Raw genomic sequence first — 23,867 nt, forward strand, 5'->3', positions numbered from 1 at the left:
GGTTTAAGATACCTTACAAATTCATTGGGGAGATTATGGTGAATCCTTTCTATTGAAGCTCCAGACCACTAAGTTGAAGAGAATACTACATCACAGGGGAAGCAATGAAGGAAAGCTAGTAGAGGCTGTATTTTGTTGATGTGAAGCTACTATTAGCCTGATTCATACCTGATTGCTGTTGTGCATTTTCACACAGCGGACGATCAGGTACTAACTGTGCATGCGTATGCACCGTAATGTGCACTCGCGTCGGACAACAACAAAGGGCATCGCCAGTCAGCGACAGGATAGTGTTAAAAATCCGATCGCACGGGTGTTCGCAAGGTGATTGACAGGAGGAGGCCGTTTGTGTGGTGGTAACTGACCGTTTACTGTGAGTGTCCGAAAAAACGCAGGCGTTCCCAAGCGTTTTCAGGGAGGGTTTCTGACGTCAGCACCGGCCACGATCAGCCTGCTCTGATCGCACTGTAGGAGTAAGTCCTGGGCTGCGCAGAGACTGCACACAGTGGATTTTTGCAGCCCTGCGTACACATGGGATTGCACACTTGCACGGTAAATTTACACTCCCCCTGGCGGCGCCGACTATCTGAACACAGGAGTTAGCAGCCCAGCGATCAGGACTGATCACCCCCTATGGTCATAGAGCTGCTGTAATGCACAGAGGACTTTAGTGTGCATCATGCGATGCTGCTAATTGTATCACAGCGGTAAGAGGCAATCATGAAGAAAGTGAGCACATGTATATTAATGTGCTGTACTGCATGGTGTGCACAAAGGACTGCTTGGCATGCTGTCACTTTTTGTTAAGCTATGGGTATATAACCCATTCACTCCATTCTACAGTTGACAAAATTCCTGAAACTTCTGCTTTTCTCAGCTGTGCCACAAACTTTGGTCAAATACTGTAGCTTGAGGTAAAGGCAGAGTTTTTTTTCTGACATTTTGGAGTAGCCTTTTCATTTAGAACAATGGTGGATTTTATTCCTTGTTCAAATACACTGAGTTGTGTGGTAGACACCTCAAGACACTCAATAAGGTATATGCAAATAATGCATCAAGAATACTGTTTTGATGTTATCAGATGCAGTTTACATATTCTTACACTACTTCAATTAGGTTACACAATGGGGCAGATGTACCAAGCCCTGGAGAGTGATAAAGTGGAGAGTGATAAAGTACCAGCCCAAAAGAATCCTATTTAGGGGATTGGGGGAATTTTTTTTACCCACGTTAAATTATAGTACCGCGGGTAAAAAGAGAGGTGGCCTCCGGCTTTAATGCCCCTGTGGTTATTCAATTGCACTCCCTATTTCACCTGACAGCCTTGTTAAAGGCAGATAAATTAACATTAATAGGCATTAACATGGGTTAATGGGCGTTAACACACAGAATCTGTGAAAAGTTCATGGATTTGTGTGTTAACAGGGTTGCGGCACCCATTAACCCACTGATTATTTGGAAATTTTTCAGCATTTGTTCAGAGGTGTAACAAATAATCCAATAAGGGCTGCCGGCAGGAGCTAACTGAATAACCCCAGGGGATCAATTAGCCCATGGTAAATTATTGCAGCTAATTGAATAACCCCCTACCATAATCAGCTTCTTGTGAAACATTTCCAATAAGCAACAAAACTTAAGTCTTCCACACATCTGCAACCCTGTTTCCCCGATCTGTCGTCACCACCAATCTGCCGACCTGATCCACGGCCATCAATGATTGGCTATCCATCAGGGAATCAAGGAAATTAAACTTGTTAAAAATCTATTTCGATCGAGATCGGTTAATCGTTTTTTTTTCTTTCTCCAACCTGGCCGTTGAGGGATCAGGAAATTGCCAAATATACAGCATCTGTGATGTATGGGGCCATTCATCTTATTTACAGTATATGTGCATTGCTACACTTAGAAAGCACTTGTTCATCATTTCAAAGTAATCATAGGGTACTCATAAAACTGTGTGAACAGAAGCATAAACACATACTTGTATGCAACAATTAGTAACATCAGTACTATCTAGCCATTATAAACCAAACATTATCAAACAAACACAATAACATTACAATAGCATAAAAGAAAACAATAACATGAGAATGCCATATGCCAAAGCACCTGTATCCCTACTGTACATCCCTATTCTAGATCAGTGGTTCCCAAAACTTAAACTCCTAATGGAAAATCAAAATGTTGCGCATTGCATTTGTATTTTGGTATTCACAACAAATGTACCAAACACAAGGGTTAGTACAAAGTCCATAATTTGTACCATAACCAAGGATACAAGCTTTGCTTTGGAGCAACCAATGGTTAGCTACCAGAATGTGATGCCTGATCAAATTCTGTAAAACAAATGACAGCATCGGTTTCTCATCAAACAAAACAATTTTTAATGTAGCTTTTTTTTCGTACTCACTGTACTAACAACATAGTGTTACATATAGCATGTAGAATAACACATTAATTGTATTACTATGCAGTTGCATCATTGTTGATTGAATGAGTTGCACCAAGAATGTTAAAGACAAAGACAATTATTAATACAGAGCCCCGTAATGCTTTACTTTTTCTAACATACTGAAGAATAACTCTAACTACAATCTATATCACCTCACCTGGATTTTTCTAAAACTACTATTTTCTAACACTGCATAACTTTAGATATTTTCACACAAGTTCAGCACTGACCTTGAATAAAGACTTTTATATTGTACTGCAAAATTTTACCTACAAAAAACATTTTTCCCTCTTTTTCCAGTGGGAATATTTCTTTAACCTAATAGAGAAGCATTTAATTAATTTGTACTTTGATCTTTAGCTTGTCTAAACTTCTTTACTATCTCTTTCTTATTTTCAAACCTAATCCATCATTACATGTTACTGTGAGTTTAGCAGGATCTTTACCAGTGGTTTGATTTTCAACTTTCTTGCATCTGTCATTGGGCCCACACACAGTGCTATTTGTGTTAGGAGCGATTTGAGTCTCTACAATGTGTGTTATACGAAATTGAGGGTACACACGGTGCTATCTGAACTACATCCGATTTTGAATACACTACAATGTACTATGGGGTCATTCCGAGTTGATTGCTCGCTAGCAGTTTTTAGCAGCCGTGCAAACGCATAGTCGCCGCCCACGGGGGAGTGTATTTTTGCTTTGCAGGAGTGCGAATGCCTGTGCAGCAGAGTGCCTGCAAACACATTTTGTGCAAAACAAGACCAGCCCTGTAGTTACTTATCCTGTGCGATGATTGCTGCGACGAGTGACACGGTAATGACGTCAGATACCCGCCCAGCAAACGCCCGGCCACACCTGCGTTTTTCCAATCACTCCCAGAAAAGGGGCAGTTGCCACTGAGAAATGCCCTCTTCCTGTCAATCTCCTTGCGTTCGGCTGTGCGATTGGAATCATTGCTAGAACCAGTGCAAAACCACAAAGGACTTCGTACCCATACGACGCGTGTGTGCATTGTGGTGCATACGCAAGCGCAGATTAGCCATTTTTTTTCAAGGATCGCTATGCAGCGAACAACGGCTGCTAGTGATCAACTCGGAATGACCCCCTATATGCGATGTAGCACAAAAATACCTGCCTGCACATACTATTTTGCCTTGAGATATGGACTAGACGGGAGCGTGCTTCTCATCGCAAAGGGACAATACACATGGTGCAATTTGAACTAGACGCGATGCTATTTGAACGAAAAAGATCAAATAGCATGCGAGAATCGCACCGTGTGTGGGCACCATTTGTGTACTTCACTCTGCAACTGACTTTCTGAAACACAATAGCATGTTTTTTTTATTTTTTGCTATGTTACTTTTTAACCCACTTCATGATCTAGTAAACAGTGTTTTGAAAACAAATTAAGTACAACAGGGATGTGCGGTGAGGCACTGGCTAGTACCAGAGCCAGATTTAGACATAATATATGACAAAGGTTCATGCGGACATTATACACAGGTGCATCAGTATATACTGCTGGAAGTTTGGTGAATGTTGTTTAGAGATGTGCGGAAAAAGTAGGCACCTGTCATAGACTTTTGCTCCAGAGTTTTGACTATAAAAATTATTAGTATAATACAAACATTTTCTAATATATTCTTTGTATTTTTCATATACTATACAGTATATAGTGAGAACTCTGGCGTATACATTAGTATGACAGGAAAGGTTCTGTCTCACCTGCCTCACCTCACCGCACGTCATAACTGTAAGATTTCGGTCTGGATTACCTTCCGGAGCTGTCTTGTGATCCATTTTTTTTAAAGAGATTTATGATGGATAAACCTTTTGGAATTTTTCAGGAACTTATCTGATAAGGTCACACTGAGCACCCGTCTGATTTTCCCCAGCGTTTAGCTGGCACACACCTTAATAGATAACAGATATGTACATCACCTCTTGGCTGCCAGCTAGACACAAATATTAGACACCTGGAGGCCACAAGGTGTACCAGAAGAAACATCATAGACTTTACCACAGCCTTTAATTCCAAAGCACACACAGCAAATCATAAAGTGAGAATATAATTTTGATGTTATCAGATGCAAGTTTCATACTCTTACTTCAATGAGGTCACATGATGTTTCCTAAGGGGCATACACAATGCAATATGAACTATCGATATGGACTATATAGTCCTTAAGTACATGTTGCACCACGTATAAACAGCTTGTGATGCCGATGCGCGCTCCCGCTGGGTTGGTATCGCAGGAAAAAATAGACTGCGTGGCAGCTCAATTTTGACTAGATACTGTACAATCTACAATGAGCTATTTCTAGTATAGTCAAAATCAACCATAGTCATAAATAGTCAAACTTAGGTTGGGTATGGGTTATCCCAGTCGCGGGATGCCGGTGGGGGGGCAAGCTCATCGAGTCCCCTTGGGAACTCAGGTGTCATGGACACCCACAAGTAGGACTAGTGCATGCTAGTCTGCATGTCGACTGTCAGGATGGGGGGGGGGGCGGAAAAAAGACCATAGTCAATATCGGTGGTTCTGGGCTCCGGGGAGTTAAAGGGAAATTGCATAGTAATAATTGACCATAGCCAGAATCGCACCGTGTGTATGCACCTTTAGGCTATGTACACATTAGACATTATATTGGACAATTTGTCATTGTGAGGCATATTGGAATGACATATCATCCATATCGTCTAATGTGTATGCACAGTTGCGCATTCACATGCGTTGTTCGTCGCATCTTTTCATCTTCTGTACTGCACAGCAGATGGGAAAAGGTTGTGAATGATGTGATGGACAATGTGCAGTGTTCATGCACAACTGCATGCCCAATATATCTTCACACTTTGAAAGAATTGAAAGAAAGAATCCATATGCAGCAGCCACGCCTTTGTTCAGCAGGACCTCTGCACTCTTCTCCTCTTCCTTGCCTTCTGGCTAGCAAGGAGCAAGACCAAACCCACAGTGTATAATGCCCCAGCTTGAAAGTCAAAGGCATCCATAGTAAATAATCACTTTGTAAAGCAAAACAAAGCAAAGCAATACGCTGCAGTACATACTGTAGAGCATTCAGAGGGTAAACCTAGCCTTAGCAAACACAAAGCAGTACTGCAAAAAGAAAATGGCATTTTCTACTTTTCCCCTTTACAGCACAGCCCATTGTACACTACACTGCCCATTATTCTAATTTCCCATGGATCTTAAAGATGGTTGCATAGTGTGTACAGGAGCAATGATAAATCGTACTTGATCCAATTATGCAATATATTGTGACCAGGGCCGGTGCTAGGGTGTTCGGCACCCCCCTGCAAACTATACATTTGCGCCCTTGCATACTTCACAGATGGTCAGCGCTCACTTTTAGCGCATGCCAGGAAAGTGGGTGTGAGCTCACAAGGAAGGGGCATGGTCACACAATAGTACCATTTCAAATTACACCACCTAGTAGCACAATCTTATTCACATTACACCGCACATAGTAGTGCTGCTCATTCACATAATGCCCCCAGTAGTACGGAAGCTTATACACATAATGCCCACAGTAGTGCCACTTATACATACTGTATATTGCCCACAGTAGTAGTGCCACTTATACACATAATGCCCCCAGTAGTAGTGCCCCTTATACACATAATGCTCCCAGTAGTAGTGCAGCTTATATATAATGCCCCAATATGCCATTAATATATACATAGTTCCCCCAGTAGTATCATCCTTATACATAATGCCCACAGAAGTGCCGCTTATACATTATGACCCCAGTAGTAGCGTCTGTATACATAATGCCCCCCAGTAGTAGCATCCTTACATGTAATTCCCACAGAAGTGCTGCAGTACCACTTATACATAATGCCCAGAGTAGTAGCATCCTTATACATAATGCCCACAGAAGTGCCCCTTATACATAATGCCCCCCCAGTAGTAGCATCCCTATACATAATTCCCACAGTAGTAGCATCCTTATACATAATGCCCACAGAAGTGCCCTTTATACATAATGCCGCCCAGTAGTAGCATCCCTATACATAATGCCCACAGTAGTAGCATTCTTATACATAATGCCCACAGAAGTGCCCTTTATACATAATGCCCCCCATTAGTAGCATCCTTATACATAATGCCCACAGACATGCCACTTATATATAACCCCCCCAGTAGTAGCATCCTTATACATAATGCCCCCAGTAGTAGTAGCATCCTTATACATAATGGCCCCCAGTAGTAGCGTCCTTATACATAATGCCCTCCAGTAGTAGTAGCGTCCTTATACATAATGGCCCCCAGTAGTAGCATCCTTATACATAATGCCCCCCAGTAGAAGCATCCTTATACATAATGCCCCCCAGTAGTAGTGTCCTTATACATAATGCCCCCAGTAGTAGCATTTTTATACATAATGCCCACAGTGGTAGCGCCCTTATACATAATGCCCACAAACATCCTGCTTATATATAATGCCTCTCAAAAGTAGCGTCCTTATACATAATGCCTCTCAGTAGAAGCATCCTTATAAATAATGCCCCCCATAGAAGAGTCCTTAAACGTACTCCCCCCAGTAGTAGCATCCTTATACATAATGCCCTCGAGTAGTAGCGTCCTTATACATAATGCCCTCCAGTAGTAGTATCCTTATACATAATGCCCCCCAGTAGTAGCGTCCTTATACATAATGCCCTCGAGTAGTAGCGTCCTTATACATAATGCCCTCCAGTAGTAGTATCCTTATACATAATGCCCCCCAGTAGTAGCGTCCTTATACATAATGCCCTCCAGTAGTAGTGTCCTTATACATAATGCCAACAGTGGTATCGTCCTTATACATAATGCCTATAGACGTGCCGCTTATATATAATGCCTCCCAGTAGTTGCGTCTGTAATGCGCACACATACACACCCCACACCCCCACCATACACACCCCACACCCCCACCATACACACACACACACACACACACACACACACACACACACACACACACACACACACCACACACACATACACACCCCCACCATACAAACACACACAACACACACACATATTTCTCTCTCATACTCCACTTACCTAAGTCTGGCTGGCACCAATGTTTACTCTTCCTCTGTACAGCAGCCTGTTCCCGTGTAGCCCCGCCACTCCATCCCATGTAGCTCCACCCCCTTTTAGGGACCCGCACACAGCCGCTGTCATACTGTAGGTGAGGGGGGAGAAGGCTTTTCATGCTGCCGGTGCCACTGCCTGTTATACAGTGTGACAGGCACAGCAGCCGTAAGCAGCAGCAGCAGGGGGGACAGGGCGGCGCAGCAGCAGGGTTGCAGAGTAGGGAGAGTGCCTATCCAGCCTGATTGTGACATCACATGAATTATTGCACAGTGTGAATCAAACTGGTTGATGTACAGATGTGTCCTCATACATCTAGCCTCAATACGTCATACATCGCAAGATGCCTAGCGCGAGTGAGCTGCCAGGTCCCATGCAACTCTGCTAGCTTTGGGCGTCTTTTTTTGCCAAAAATGTGTTATTTGTAATGCAATGCAACTACGATGCACAAGTAGACTATGCTCATTAATTTGATATGGAACAATTATGCACCTGTGTGCAGCTCAGTCTGTATATGAATCACAATGGAACTTGGAAGTTGGCCGCTGCATCATAGTACAGATTCAAAGACTCAGATATATAAGTGTTGCATATCAAACTAATCAGCACAATCTCCCGGTACATCCTAGTCACATCACATTGTGAATAAAACACTTTTTTGGTGAAAAGGATGCAAAAAATACACCTAACTCTAACAGTGTCTCACAGGACCTTGAGTGCCGACAGGGTCTGTTTGGCATGACTACAGCAATGATGTATGAAGACACATCTGTACTGTACTTATTAAGTCACCTGTGCTTAAACATGGATATGCTTAAATTCTGGAATGTTGGGTGCCTTAAGTGCTGAGTTTGGCAAACTCTAGTTCATATTTTGTATACAATACATACCTCCCAACTTCTAGCGACATTGGAGAGGGACACCTGAGTGGGCCGCAGTTGCATGCCCGGAATAAGGGTGTGTGGCTTATGAGATAGGGGCGTGGCCTCACGGCAAGTGCCACGAACGCGAGTCATGACCCTGCTTTTGGGGATTTGGTAAAAACAGGAACGGTCCAGAGCTCGGAATGTCGGACCAGACCGGCTCCCTGCAGCAAACTTTGTCATTCTGTAGCTTGTAGTGCTTGTAGTGCTCGTCCCTGTCCAGGGGTGTACTGTCCAAGGGGGTGTCCTGTCCAAGAGATTACAGCCTCCATGTATGGTCCGCGGATGGGGTAATAGCTGGAATGGTCTGAACCATACGGGGAGGCTGTAATCTCGCCGTCCCTGCTTCCCAGGTGACAGCTGTCACAGGCACCCTTGGACAGAACACCACCCAGACAGGGATGAACACTACAAGCTCCAGAAAGGCAGAGTTTGCTGCAGTGAGCCGGTCCGGTGCCCCAGGGCCTGGACCATTCAAGTTTTTGTCCAGTCACCATTGTGAGATCATGTGCGCAGCGCTCTGTGAGCTGGGCATGCCCCTATTTCCTGTGAATAGATGCTGCGCACAATGTCTGTTCTCCCAACTGCATACCTCCCAACTGTCCCGTTTTTCGCTGGACAGCCCCCTTTTTTGGGACTCACCCATGGGCCACAGTGTCCTGCAGTGGGGGGGGGGGTGAGGGCAGTGGTGAGGCACACAGCGTCTATTCACAGGAGACAGAGGGACTGGTGGCATACCAGCATTTCACAGAGCGCTGGGCATGCCCCCACAGTGATGGAAAATGGGGCGTGGCTCACAATCGCGGCACTCCCAGTTGGAGCCACGCCCCTTTTCTATAAACCATGCCCCCTTTTTGGCCAGGCGTGGCTTTGTAATGCCATGGAGTCCCTACTTACCATCTACTGATGTTGGGAGGTATGAAACTGCCCCCCCCCCCCACCGCCGGACACTGCAGCCTGTGCGTGCGACAGTGGGACAGTGCCTAAAAAATGGGACTGTCCCGCCATAATCGGGACATTTGTGAGGTATGACAATATATCACAGGTCAATAGTTACAGTAACAATTTATTTACAGCCCATAATTGGCTTTTTGTTCTAATTAGTGTAGCATTATATTTACAGTATATAAAACTACCTTTCCAGACAGTCCTTGCGAAAAACAACCGTCCCAGTGAGGAGAAATCTGGCCTGTGTTTGCCGCCATTTGCAAATACAAAATACGGCAACAAATACTTTTACCACAGCGCACAAATGCCTACTCAGGCATGTGTACAATGTGTGCGAGGGATTGGAGAAGGCGCTGCAATATGCTGGAAAGCATCTTGAAAGCAATAAAGGAACTGTCACCTACTTTTCTCCAAGTCAATCTAGTAGTGTCACAGTGTTTTATTAGAATTGTTTTATTTTATTTCTCTGCTCCTACCAAGAAATGCCAATCTGACATGCTTTTTTAACTATATACATATAATTACTTTCTCCTAGAGGAAACATTGGGCCTAATTCATGTTTTGTATGCAATGGCCAATATTCATGCAACAGAGTGATTTTCAGCAAACTGCGCATTTGGTGCGAAAACAATACACATGCGCGAAGGTGCTGCTGTGACCCAGTTTGCACTGAGAACTTTATCGAAGAGCGATTAACAGAAAGCAGCGGTTTGGATGTGTTACAGAAAGTTTAAGGTGAGTGATTAGGATAGCGCAGATGTGACATGGCCATTTTCAGAGCATGTATCTTCTGATGGCTGTGTGATCGCACATGCAAATATATGGCGTCTGAGTCGCTACTGCTGTGGCCACTCTGCGTAGCCATAGGCCAACCCTTAGCGTCGATGTCCTCCTTAATTGTGTACAGTCCGCTAATGTGTATGCAATTGCAACTGAGCTTGCGATGAGTCCGGTGGGTGTCTCTTTTCATTTCTGGACTTCAGCTTTACTTGGTAACATTGCAGCTCCGTAGCCGAGAGAATAGCATTTACAATTGTATTAGCGTACAAATATGAATTAGGCCCACAATCTCTCCAGTACATGTCATCAACAAAACAGATTTTTTAGAATAGCATTTCCTCAAGTAACTACAGTATGTAATACTCCTTTGCTGTAGTAACTTATGTTGGCAGAGTGTTCTGGGCTATCTGGTGCAGTGACGTCAGTCCACACACTTAGTGACTTAAACAGTAATGCAGGTTTATTTAGTGAACACAGGTGACTCAGATGTAACACTGATATCTGTAATCAGGAGCCCATATATCACACAAGCTAACAGCATTAGGTAGTGGTCCTTATCAGAAGATGTCTGTGGTGGTGAAGCATGGAGGACTGCACAGCTGTGCAGTCTGACTCCCAATATAGAGAAGATAATGCATGTACTGGAACACTGTGAGACTCTGTAGCTGAGATCTGCTCCCAGTCTCAACTCTGCACACTTGTACACCAGGACACTGTCTCTCAGTCTCTGTGTGTGTCACACTCTCCTTACTATCTCTTAGATGGAGGAACAGGAACTACTACATATAACTCCGCCTCCGAGTGACTCCTGGCACTAGAGGTCTAACACTAAGGGATGGACGCGTAGACTGGTACACAGAAGGAGACAGGTACAGAGCGCACCATATCCTAACAACTTATAGGGTGGATCAAGGGGTTGGGTATGCTTTTCCCGCGGCTAGGATCCCGGCGGTCAGCATCCTGATGCTGGGATCCCGGCCGTCAGAATGTTGGCATGGGGGGGTGAGTGCAACAAAGCCCCTTGACATCGTGGACACCCACGAGTGGGAATAGTCCCTGTTAGTTGGCATGCCTAGGAGTTGGGATTCCGGCATCGGTATAGGGACCGGCGGAATCCCGACTGCCGGTGATGTGATCAAGTGTCCAGTTTAATTTTTATTGTAACTTCTGCAACATCAGAGGTGAGTGCCATTACTTGCTAACTTGCTACCATCATACCGGAGTTTATTAAGATGTGTAAGCAAACAAAAAAAGAAAGCTGCTGGGCAAAACCATGTTGCGCTGCAGGTGGGGAAGATGTAACATGTGCAGAGAGAGTTAGATTTGGGTGGGATGTGTCCAAACTGGAATTTAAATGGCAGTGTAAAAATAAACCTGTCTAACATTTATGGGCTACATGCAAAAGCAGCTAGTATTTACCCTGCACTGAAAAATATAACTGAATGTCCTCCCCTTGCATTGTAAAATGGTTTGTTCCAGATACAAACTTTCATGTTTCTTTTTGCCTTGCTTCCAAATCAGAATCAGGCTCTCTGTGCAAAGCAGGATAAATCTTTTTTCCAATTTATGACTGTCATTTGAGTCAGAATCATTTAAATTTACTTTGTGCGCATGTGAAGGGTGATTTTGTTCATGGTGAGTTTGCTAATTGAATATTTCACTGTCTATTTTTCCTATTACTCTTTGAATGCAATATGTCCTTTTCTATGATATTTTTAGATTTCCTGCATTATTAATCTTTGAACCAGCAGTGGTTTGTGGCATGTTAGGGCAGCCCACTTTGAAGACATTCACTGTTTAAAAGACATTTGAGTCAAACACTGAAGGTGAAGCCCTTTGTGCTGTAAGTCTGAGACATCCTCTGCTGCCACATACATTGGAATTACAGTAGGCACACTGGGAATGATGCATAGTTGTATGCTAATGCTGCCACAGACGCAATTTTTGAATCAGAAGATGTGCATAAAAATGTTAATATAACAGTGGCCAGGATGTGTATAGAGATGTCCACCAGAGGCTTCGCAGCTGTCCACAACGATGTACACATTCGCAGCATTGATGCAGATCAGGAACAATTACACTTCTGAGTGAGTTTATAGTCACTAAGAATGGCCGCTGCACTGGAGACTGGACACCGGAGACATGTTTCCTGCGTACAGGATCGTAGTCGCCAGCTGATAAACTCTCTGAAAACAGTCCCAACACACTTGCATTTTTGAGGCCACTCCCTATTATCTTCCACAAAATGTCTGCTCTCTGTCAATCACTTCCGAATGAATCCTCACTGCAACCATAAGTGCAATTTAATCTCTACAAGTGCGCATTGCTGCAGTGATGCATGCACAGACCCCAATAATTGCTCCACTCTGTGAACATTATAATAGCGTACAACTATTAATCAGACCCACTGTTTGCTCCAATGCTACCTTCAGTTTAATTAATAATCTTTTTAAAAAAAAATATTTTCTCTATGTATACCACACACCAGTCTGTCTATTAACGTGAAATACCCACTACAAAATGCTGCTTTACATAAGTATTTCAACTCTTTTATAGTATATATGTATAAATGTTGTACCCCAGAGGCAGTTGTGTGTGCCCCTCTAAAGGGAATAAATCAGTGTTTGCTAACATTGTAAGTTTCACTGGCACAGCAGAAGTTTATGGAATGGAACAGAGCCTGGTCACATGTTCTGTGCAATGAGGTGGCAGGATCCGATTAGACAGAGACAGTTAGAGCAAGCGGAGCCTTGTGGGAAGAAGAGGGTAGTGACGCAGAGTTGTTTGAGAGAAGCCATTGAAGAGCCGGATGTGTAGCGAGTAGTGGAGCTAAAGAGCTGATTTTGCGCACGGGGTGGTCACTTGAGGTGGTGGAAAGCAGTGCTGCAAAGTTTACTTAAGGCAGCGGGGTGCTTCCGCGAATGTGGAGAACCAGGGTGTGGGCGGTAGATGTCACAGGTGGGGCCTGGACACCACCAGGCCTATGCAGAGGAGGGGATGCCGTGGCCATTTTGAGAGAATGGAAACCACTGAGACAGATTCTGGGAGAGACTGAAATAACCTGTGAGGTTTGGAGTGAGTAAAAGAGACTATTGTTGCAGACTGCAGGAGGGTGAGTGCTAAGCCCTTTTGTCTGTTGTCAAATACATACTACTCATGACCGCATGGAATAAAGGGGTACCACCAGACCCTTGACTGAGAATCATGCAGAGTGACCCCTTTTTAAACACAGTATTAATTAGCACATTAGTCATTATTTGTGAGAAAAACTCCACAGGGACATTCAGCTGTTATAGAGAGTAAAAGATTGAGTTATTTATTCCAAGAGATAATTACTACAGAGGCAGTTGCTTGGTAGAGCTTCTATGACATGTTCATTACCTACAGTACATCCTTATACCACATTGGAGTAGAGTGACATTTACTATCTGAACCCAGGATCAATCTTTCTTCTAAAAGTGCAGTTATACCACAGCCCCATTGCAACACTGTGACATTGTAGGATCTCTATCCCTTGTGCAACAAGTCCAGTTATACCACAGTCACTCCCCATTGCAATTATGTAGCACAAAATATAATTCATAAGCTCCAAAGTAAATTGCCAGTGAAGATTGGGACATTTTTTGAGTATCAGGGATATTTAGAAGAGTAGCAATTGATATTAAAAATTGTATAGTTTTTCTCAGAATATGCATATATCTGAGACTATTGAATTATTGAATGCCCCATTGTAATGTGAGATGTAGAAAAATGAGAATTTTCTTGTAATCGTTTTATTCTATTTTCATCATTGTGATTATTCATCTCTTGCCCTTAAACAAATTACCATCTTTAATCGAGAAGTCCTTGCGGCCTAATAAAAGAACTTCCTGTTGAAGATTGCTGTCAATGAATCACTGTTACATATCAATCTATCCTACCTCTCTGATCCCGATACAATGAACAAGGTACAGGGGAAACATCTTACGGTCCATGACCTAGCCACCGAACATCTGTGATACATCTTCCAACCACTTAGACACCTGCCTGTTGCATAAATACTTTCACTTTTGAATTGACTTCATTAATTAAAATAAAATCTTCCACAAATACAAGTGATTTGCGAATGCTTCACTAAACACGCTGTATATCGTTGCCCCATTACATTTAGCAGGACTGACATTATCTGCACAGATCAAATTTATTTGCATTCACAATAGTGTGCCACTTTTCCTACATATCCAATATTCCAGAGTGCCAATGATGGCTGACATCACGCCAATGTATACTGACATTGTTCTATATTTCTCTTACGTCCTAGAGGATGCTGGGGACTCCATAAGGACCATGGGGATAGACGGGCTCCGCAGGAGACATGGGCACTTTAAGAAAGACTTTAGATCTGGTGTGCACTGGCTCCTCCCTCTATGCCCCTCCTCCAGACCTCAGTTTGATACTGTGCCCAGTGGAGACTGGGTGCTTTTCAGAGAGCTCTCCTGAGCTTTCTGACAGAAAGTATATTTGTTAGGTTTTTTATTTTCAGGGAGCCTGCTGGCAACAGACTCCCTGCATCGAGGGACTGAGGGGAGAGAAGCAGACCTACTTCTGTGAGTTTCAAGGCTCTGATTCTTAGGCTACTAGACACCATTAGCTCCAGAGGGAGTCAGAACACAGGTCTCACCCTGGAGTTCGTCCCGGAGCCGCGCCACCGTCCTCCTCACAGAGCCGGAAGATAGAAGCCGGGTGAGTATGAGAAGAAAATAAGACTTCAGAGGCGGCAGAAGACTTCATGATCTTCACTGAGGTAACGCACAGCAGTGCATCTGTGCGCCATTGCTCCCACACACCTCACACACGGCAGTCACTGTAAGGGTGCAGGGCGCAGGGGGGGGCACCCTGGGCAGCAATATAAACCTAATTACTGGAAAAAGAGATATATATACAGCTAGGCACTGTATATATAAAGAGCCCCCGCCAGTTTTTATTATATTTAAGCGGGACAGAAGCCCGCCGCCGAGGGGGCGGGGCTTCTCCCTCAGCACTCACCAGCGCCATTTTCTCCACAGCACAGCTGAGAGGAAGCTCCCAGGACTCTCCCCTGCTTATCCACGGTGAAAGGGGGTTTCAGAGAAGAGGGGGGGCACATAATTGGCAGCAAATAATAGTATTACAGCGCTACTGGGTAAACACGTGTGTTTTTCCTGGGGTATTAGCGCTGGGTGTGTGCTGGCCAGTGGCGTAAGTTCGTCACAGTTGCCCAGAGGCAAGATAAATATTGGTGCCCCCCATTTCCTATATTAAGATAAATATATGTATGTATGTATGTATGTATGTATGTAAGTGTGCGTATATATATGTGCGTGTGTGTGTGTGTGTGTGTAGTGTTCTGAAAATTTTTTATATGCTGTATTTATTAGAGATGAGCGCCTGAAATTTTTCGGGTTTTGTGTTTTGGTTTTGGGTTCGGTTCCGCGGCCGTGTTTTGGGTTCGAACGCGTTTTGGCAAAACCTCACCGAATTTTTTTTGTCGGATTCGGGTGTGTTTTGGATTCGGGTGTTTTTTTCAAAAAACACTAAAAAACAGCTTAAATCATAGAATTTGGGGGTCATTTTGATCCCAAAGTATTATTAACCTCAAAAACCATAATTTACACTCATTTTCAGTCTATTCTGAATACCTCACACCTCACAATATTATTTTTAGTCCTAAAATTTGCACCGAGGTCGCTGTGTGAGTAAGATAAGCGACCCTAGTGGCCGACACAAACACCGGGCCCATCTAGGAGTGGCACTGCAGTGTCACGCAGGATGTCCCTTCCAAAAAACCCTCCCCAAACAGCACATGACGCAAAGAAAAAAAGAGGCGCAATGAGGTAGCTGTGTGAGTAAGATTAGCGACCCTAGTGGCCGACACAAACACCGGGCCCATCTAGGAGTGGCACTGCAGTGTCACGCAGGATGGCCCTTCCAAAAAACCCTCCCCAAACAGCACATGACGCAAAGAAAAAAAGAGGCGCAATGAGGTAGCTGTGTGAGTAAGATTAGCGACCCTAGTGGCCGACACAAACACCGGGCCCATCTAGGAGTGGCACTGCAGTGTCACGCAGGATGTCCCTTCCAAAAAACCCTCCCCAAACAGCACATGACGCAAAGAAAAAAAGAGGCGCAATGAGGTAGCTGTGTGAGTAAGATTAGCGACCCTTGTGGCCGACACAAACACCGGGCCCATCTAGGAGTGGCACTGCAGTGTCACGCAGGATGTCCCTTCCAAAAAACCCTCCCCAAACAGCACATGACGCAAAGAAAAAAAGAGGCGCAATGAGGTAGCTGACTGTGTGAGTAAGATTAGCGACCCTAGTGGCCGACACAAACACCGGGCCCATCTAGGAGTGGCACTGCAGTGTCACGCAGGATGTCCCTTCCAAAAAACCCTCCCCAATCAGCACATGATGCAAAGAAAAAGAAAAGAAAAAAGAGGTGCAAGATGGAATTGTCCTTGGGCCCTCCCACCCACCCTTATGTTGTATAAACAAAACAGGACATGCACACTTTAACCAACCCATCATTTCAGTGACAGGGTCTGCCACACGACTGTGACTGATATGACGGGTTGGTTTGGACCCCCCCCAAAAAAGAAGCAATTAATCTCTCCTTGCACAAACTGGCTCTACAGAGGCAAGATGTCCACCTCATCTTCACCCTCCGATATATCACCGTGTACATCCCCCTCCTCACAGATTATCAATTCGTCCCCACTGGAATCCACCATCTCAGCTCCCTGTGTACTTTGTGGAGGCAATTGCTGCTGGTCAATGTCTCCGCGGAGGAATTGATTATAATTCATTTTAATGAACATCATCTTCTCCACATTTTCTGGATGTAACCTCGTACGCCGATTGCTGACAAGGTGAGCGGCGGCACTAAACACTCTTTCGGAGTACACACTTGTGGGAGGGCAACTTAGGTAGAATAAAGCCAGTTTGTGCAAGGGCCTCCAAATTGCCTCTTTTTCCTGCCAGTATAAGTACGGACTGTGTGACGTGCCTACTTGGATGCGGTCACTCATATAATCCTCCACCATTCTATCAATGTTGAGAGAATCATATGCAGTGACAGTAGACGACATGTCCGTAATCGTTGTCAGGTCCTTCAGTCCGGACCAGATGTCAGCATCAGCAGTCGCTCCAGACTGCCCTGCATCACCGCCAGCGGGTGGGCTCGGAATTCTGAGCCTTTTCCTCGCACCCCCAGTTGCGGGAGAATGTGAAGGAGGAGATGTTGACAGGTCGCGTTCCGCTTGACTTGACAATTTTGTCACCAGCAGGTCTTTCAACCCCAGCAGACTTGTGTCTGCCGGAAAGAGAGATCCAAGGTAGGCTTTAAATCTAGGATCGAGCACGGTGGCCAAAATGTAGTGCTCTGATTTCAACAGATTGACCACCCGTGAATCCTTGTTAAGCGAATTAAGGGCTGCATCCACAAGTCCCACATGCCTAGCGGAATCGCTCCCTTTTAGCTCCTTCTTCAATGCCTCCAGCTTCTTCTGCAAAAGCCTGATGAGGGGAATGACCTGACTCAGGCTGGCAGTGTCTGAACTGACTTCACGTGTGGCAAGTTCAAAGGGCATCAGAACCTTGCACAACGTTGAAATCATTCTCCACTGCACTTGAGACAGGTGCATTCCACCTCCTATATCGTGCTCAATTGTATAGGCTTGAATGGCCTTTTGCTGCTCCTCCAACCTCTGAAGCATATAGAGGGTTGAATTCCACCTCGTTACCACTTCTTGCTTCAGATGATGGCAGGGCAGGTTCAGTAGTTTTTGGTGGTGCTCCAGTCTTCTGTACGTGGTGCCTGTACGCCGAAAGTGTCCCGCAATTCTTCTGGCCACCGACAGCATCTCTTGCACGCCCCTGTCGTTTTAAAAAAAATTCTGCACCACCAAATTCAAGGTATGTGCAAAACATGGGACGTGCTGGAATTTGCCCATATTTAATGCACACACAATATTGCTGGCGTTGTCCGATGCCACAAATCCACAGGAGAGTCCAATTGGGGTAAGCCATTCCGCGATGATCTTCCTCAGTTGCCGTAAGAGGTTTTCAGCTGTGTGCGTATTCTGGAAAGCGGTGATACAAAGCGTAGCCTGCCTAGGAAAGAGTTGGCGTTTGCGAGATGCTGCTACTGGTGCCGCCGCTGCTGTTCTTGCGGCGGGAGTCCATACATCTACCCAGTGGGCTGTCACAGTCATATAGTCCTGACCCTGCCCTGCTCCACTTGTCCACATGTCCGTGGTTAAGTGGACATTGGGTACAACTGCATTTTTTAGGACACTGGTGAGTCTTTTTCTGACGTCCGTGTACATTCTCGGTATCGCCTGCCTAGAGAAGTGGAACCTAGATGGTATTTGGTAACGGGGGCACACTGCCTCAATAAATTGTCTAGTTCCCTGTGAACTAACGGCGGATACCGGACGCACGTCTAACACCAACATAGTTGTCAAGGCCTCAGTTATCCGCTTTGCAGTAGGATGACTGCTGTGATATTTCATCTTCCTCGCAAAGGACTGTTGAACAGTCAATTGCTTACTGGAAGTAGTACAAGTGGGCTTACGACTTCCCCTCTGGGATGACCATCGACTCCCAGCGGCAACAACAGCAGCGCCAGCAGCAGTAGGCGTTACACGCAAGGATGCATCGGAGGAATCCCAGGCAGGAGAGGACTCGTCAGAATTGCCAGTGACATGGCCTGCAGGACTATTGGCATTCCTGGGGAAGGAGGAAATTGACACTGAGGGAGTTGGTGGGGTGGTTTGCGTGAGCTTGGTTACAAGAGGAAGGGATTTACTGGTCAGTGGACTGCTTCCGCTGTCACCCAAAGTTTTTGAACTTGTCACTGACTTATTATGAATGCGCTGCAGGTGACGTATAAGGGAGGATGTTCCGAGGTGGTTAACGTCCTTACCCCTACTTATTACAGCTTGACAAAGGGAACACACGGCTTGACACCTGTTGTCCGCATTTCTGGTGAAATACCTCCACACCGAAGAGCTGATTTTTTTGGTATTTTCACCTGGCATGTCAACGGCCATATTCCTCCCACGGACAACAGGTGTCTCCCCGGGTGCCTGACTTAAACAAACCACCTCACCATCAGAATCCTCCTGGTCAATTTCCTCCCCAGCGCCAGCAACACCCATATCCTCCTCATCCTGGTGTACTTCAACACTGACATCTTCAATCTGACTATCAGGAACTGGACTGCGGGTGCTCCTTCCAGCACTTGCAGGGGGCGTGCAAATGGTGGAAGGCGCATGCTCTTCACGTCCAGTGTTGGGAAGGTCAGGCATCGCAACCGACACAATTGGACTCTCCTTGTGGATTTGGGATTTCGAAGAATGCACAGTTCTTTGCTGTGCTGCTTTTGCCAGCTTGAGTCTTTTCATTTTTCTAGCGAGAGGCTGAGTGCTTCCATCCTCATGTGAAGCTGAACCACTAGCCATGAACATAGGCCAGGGCCTCAGCCGTTCCTTGCCACTCCGTGTGGTAAATGGCATATTGGCAAGTTTACGCTTCTCCTCCGACAATTTTATTTTAGGTTTTGGAGTCCTTTTTTTTCTGATATTTGGTGTTTTGGATTTGACATGCTCTGTACTATGACATTGGGCATCGGCCTTGGCAGACGACGTTGCTGGCATTTCATCGTCTCGGCCATGACTAGTGGCAGCAGCTTCAGCACGAGGTGGAAGTGGATCTTGATCTTTCCCTAATTTTGGAACCTCAACATTTTTGTTCTCCATATTTTAATAGGCACAACTAAAAGGCACCTCAGGTAAACAATGGAGATGGATACTAGTATACAATTATGGACTGCCTGCCGACTGCAGACACAGAGGTAGCCACAGCCGTGAACTACCGTACTGTACTGTGTCTGCAGCTAATATAGACTGGTTGATAAAGAGAAGATGTCTATGTAACTATGTATGTATAAAGAAGACTGAAAAAAATCCACGGTTAGGTGGTATACAATTATGGACGGACTGCCTGCCGAGTGCAGACACAGAGGTAGCCACAGCCGTGAACTACCGTACTGTACTGTGTCTGCAGCTAATATAGACTGGTTGATAAAGAGAAGATGTCTATGTAACTATGTATGTATAAAGAAGAATGAAAAAAAACCACGGTTAGGTGGTATACAATTATGGACGGACTGCCTGCCGAGTGCAGACACAGAGGTAGCCACAGCCGTGAACTACCGTACTGTACTGTGTCTGCAGCTAATATAGACTGGTTGATAAAGAGAAGATGTCTATGTAACTATGTATGTATAAAGAAGAATGAAAAAAATCCACGGTTAGGTGGTATTACAATTATGGACGGACTGCCTGCCGAGTGCAGAGACACAGAGGTAGCCACAGCCGTGAACTACCGTACTGTGTCTGCTGCGACTGGATGATAAATTATATAAAAAATATATATATATCACTACTGCAGCCGGACAGGTATATATTATATATTATATAATGACGGACCTGCTGGACACTGTCTGTCAGCAGAATGAGTTTTATTTTTATAGAATAAAAAAAAAAAAAACACACAAGTGAAGTCACACGACGAGTGTTTAACTTTTTCAGGCAATCACAATATAAGTATACTACTAACTATACTGGTGGTCAGTGTGGTCAGGTCACTGGTCAGTCACACTGGCAGTGGCACTCCTGCAGCAAAAGTGTGCACTGTTTAATTTTAATATAATATGTACTCCTGGCTCCTGCTATAACCTATAACTGGCACTGCAGTAGTGCTCCCCAGTCTCCCCCACAATTATAAGCTGTGTGAGCTGAGCAGTCAGACAGATATATAATATATATAGATGATGCAGCACACTGGCCTGAGCCTGAGCAGTGCACACAGATATGGTATGTGACTGACTGAGTCACTGTGTGTATCGCTTTTTTCAGGCAGAGAACGGATATATTAAATAAACTGCACTGTGTGTCTGGTGGTCACTCACTATATAATATATTATGTACTCCTGGCTCCTGCTATAACCTATAACTGGCACTGCAGTAGTGCTCCCCAGTCTCCCCCACAATTATAAGCTGTGTGAGCTGAGCAGTCAGACAGATATATATAATATTATATATAGATAATAGATTATGCAGCACACTGGCCTGAGCCTGAGCAGTGCACACAGATATGGTATGTGACTGACTGAGTCACTGTGTGTATCGCTTTTTTCAGGCAGAGAACGGATATATTAAATAAACTGCACTGTGTGTCTGGTGGTCACTCACTATATAATATATTATGTACTCCTGGCTCCTGCTATAACCTATAACTGGCACTGCAGTAGTGCTCCCCAGTCTCCCCCACAATTATAAGCTGTGTGAGCTGAGCAGTCAGACAGATATATATATAATATTATATATAGATAATAGATGATGCAGCACACTGGCCTGAGCCTGAGCAGTGCACACAGATATGGTATGTGACTGAGTCACTGTGTGCTGTGTATCGCTTTTTTCAGGCAGAGAACGGATTATAAAGTAAACTGCACTGTCCTCACTAGTAAACTCTCTCCACTCAGTCTCTACACTTCTACAGTAACAGTACTCCTCCTAGTCAGCTCCAGTAAATCTCTCTCAGTCTCTTATAATCTAAATGGAGAGGACGCCAGCCACGTCCTCTCCCTATCAATCTCAATGCACGTGTGAAAATGGCGGCGACGCGCGGCTCCTTATATAGAATCCGAGTCTCGCGATAGAATCCGAGCCTCGCGAGAATCCGACAGCGTCATGATGACGTTCGGGCGCGCTCGGGTTAACCGAGCAAGGCGGGAAGATCCGAGTCGCTCGGACCCGTGAAAAAAAACATGAAGTTCTGGCGGGTTCGGATTCAGAGAAACCGAACCCGCTCATCTCTAGTATTTATACATTTAATTGTCTTTTATTTTAAATCACACATTTCTTAGCAGTCATACCCAGGATTAGAACCCATGACCTGTTACACTAACAGGCAGCAGACACTTTACTGATGGAGTTATTTGCTCCTGTATAGGAAGCATGAGAATTCTAGCTATATGAAGTTACGTGTAATTGTCAGAGAAGTTACTTCATATAGTTAAAATTCTCATATTTCCTATACAGTAGCAAACAGCTTCATCAGTAAGGTGTCTGCTTCCAGTGTAATAGGTTGTGGTTTCTAATCCTGGGTATGACACTTGTAAAATGTGTATATTCAGTATAATAAAGAGGGTGTGATTTGTAAGGTGCAGGGACCAGTGAGGAAGTTGGCCACTGAAAAGACAGCGACAGCTATCAAATAACTTAATTCAATGGTGTCACAGAATGGGAGGAGAGGTGCCCCCCGTCAGAGCAGGAGCCCGGCGGCAGATGACTCCGTTGCCTCCCAGAGTTCTGCCTCTGGTACTGACATACTCTCTCTCTGTCTCTCCAAAGGGCCTTGTGGGGGAAATGTCTTCAGATAAGAGGATTCCCTGAGTGTGTGGTGTGTCGGTACGTGTGTCGACATGTCTGAGGTAAAAGGCTCTTCTAAGGAGGAGATGGAGCAAATGTGTGTGTGTGTGGTGTCTCCGTCGACAACGCCGATACCTGACTGGATATGTGGAATTAAGTGCTGAGGTAAATTTATTGCACAAAAGATTAGAGAACAGACAGGGACTCTACCCATGTCTGTCCCTATGTCGCAGGGACCTTCAGAGTCTCAAAACGCCAACTATCCAAAATAATAGACACTGATACCGACACGGAGTCTGACTACAGTGTCGACTACGATGATGCAAAGTTACAGCCAAAACTGTCAGAAAAGTATTCAATATATGATTATTGTAATAAAAGAAGTTTTGCATATCACTGATGACCCATCTGTCCCTGACACGAGGGTACACATGTTTAAGGGGAAGAAAGCTGAGATAACATTTCCCCCCTCTCATGAACCAAATGAATTGTGTAAAAAAGAGCGGGAATCTCCAGACAAGAAACTGCAGTTTCCCAAAAGAATTCTCATGGCGTATCCTTTCCCTGCTAGGGCCAGGATACGATGGGAATCCTCCCCTAGGGTGGACAAGGCGTTGACACGTTTACCCAAAAGGTAGCGCTGACATACCAAGATACAGCTACCCTCAGGGATCCTGCAGATAGCATGCAGAAAAGTACTGTGAAGTCCATTTACACACATTCTGGTACACTACTCAGACCAGCGATTGTGTCGGCAGGGGTTTATAGTGCTGTAGCAGCGTGGACAGATACCTTATCAGCAGAGATTGAAACCCTAGATAAGGATACCATGTTATTGACCCTAGGATATATAAAAGATGCTGTCTTATATATAAGACATGCTCAAAGAGACATTGGTCTACTGGGTTCTAGAGTCAACGCTATGTCGATTTCTGCTAGACGTGTCCTGTGGAACATGCAATGGACAGGTGATGCCGACTAAAAGAGTTATATGGAGGTTTTACCTTACAAGGGTGAGGAATTGTGTGGAGAAGGGCTCTCGGACCTGGTCTCCACAGCTATAGCTGGTAAATCTGATCTTTTGCCTTATATTCCCTCACAGCCTAAGAAAGCACGACATTATCAAATGCAGTCCTTTCGGTCGCAGAAAAACAAGAAAGTACGAGGATCGTCCTTTCTTACCAGAGGTAAGGGCGCAGGGC

The sequence above is a fragment of the Pseudophryne corroboree genome, chromosome 1, assembly GCF_028390025.1.
Source record: "Pseudophryne corroboree isolate aPseCor3 chromosome 1, aPseCor3.hap2, whole genome shotgun sequence".
Taxonomy (NCBI): domain Eukaryota; kingdom Metazoa; phylum Chordata; class Amphibia; order Anura; family Myobatrachidae; genus Pseudophryne; species Pseudophryne corroboree.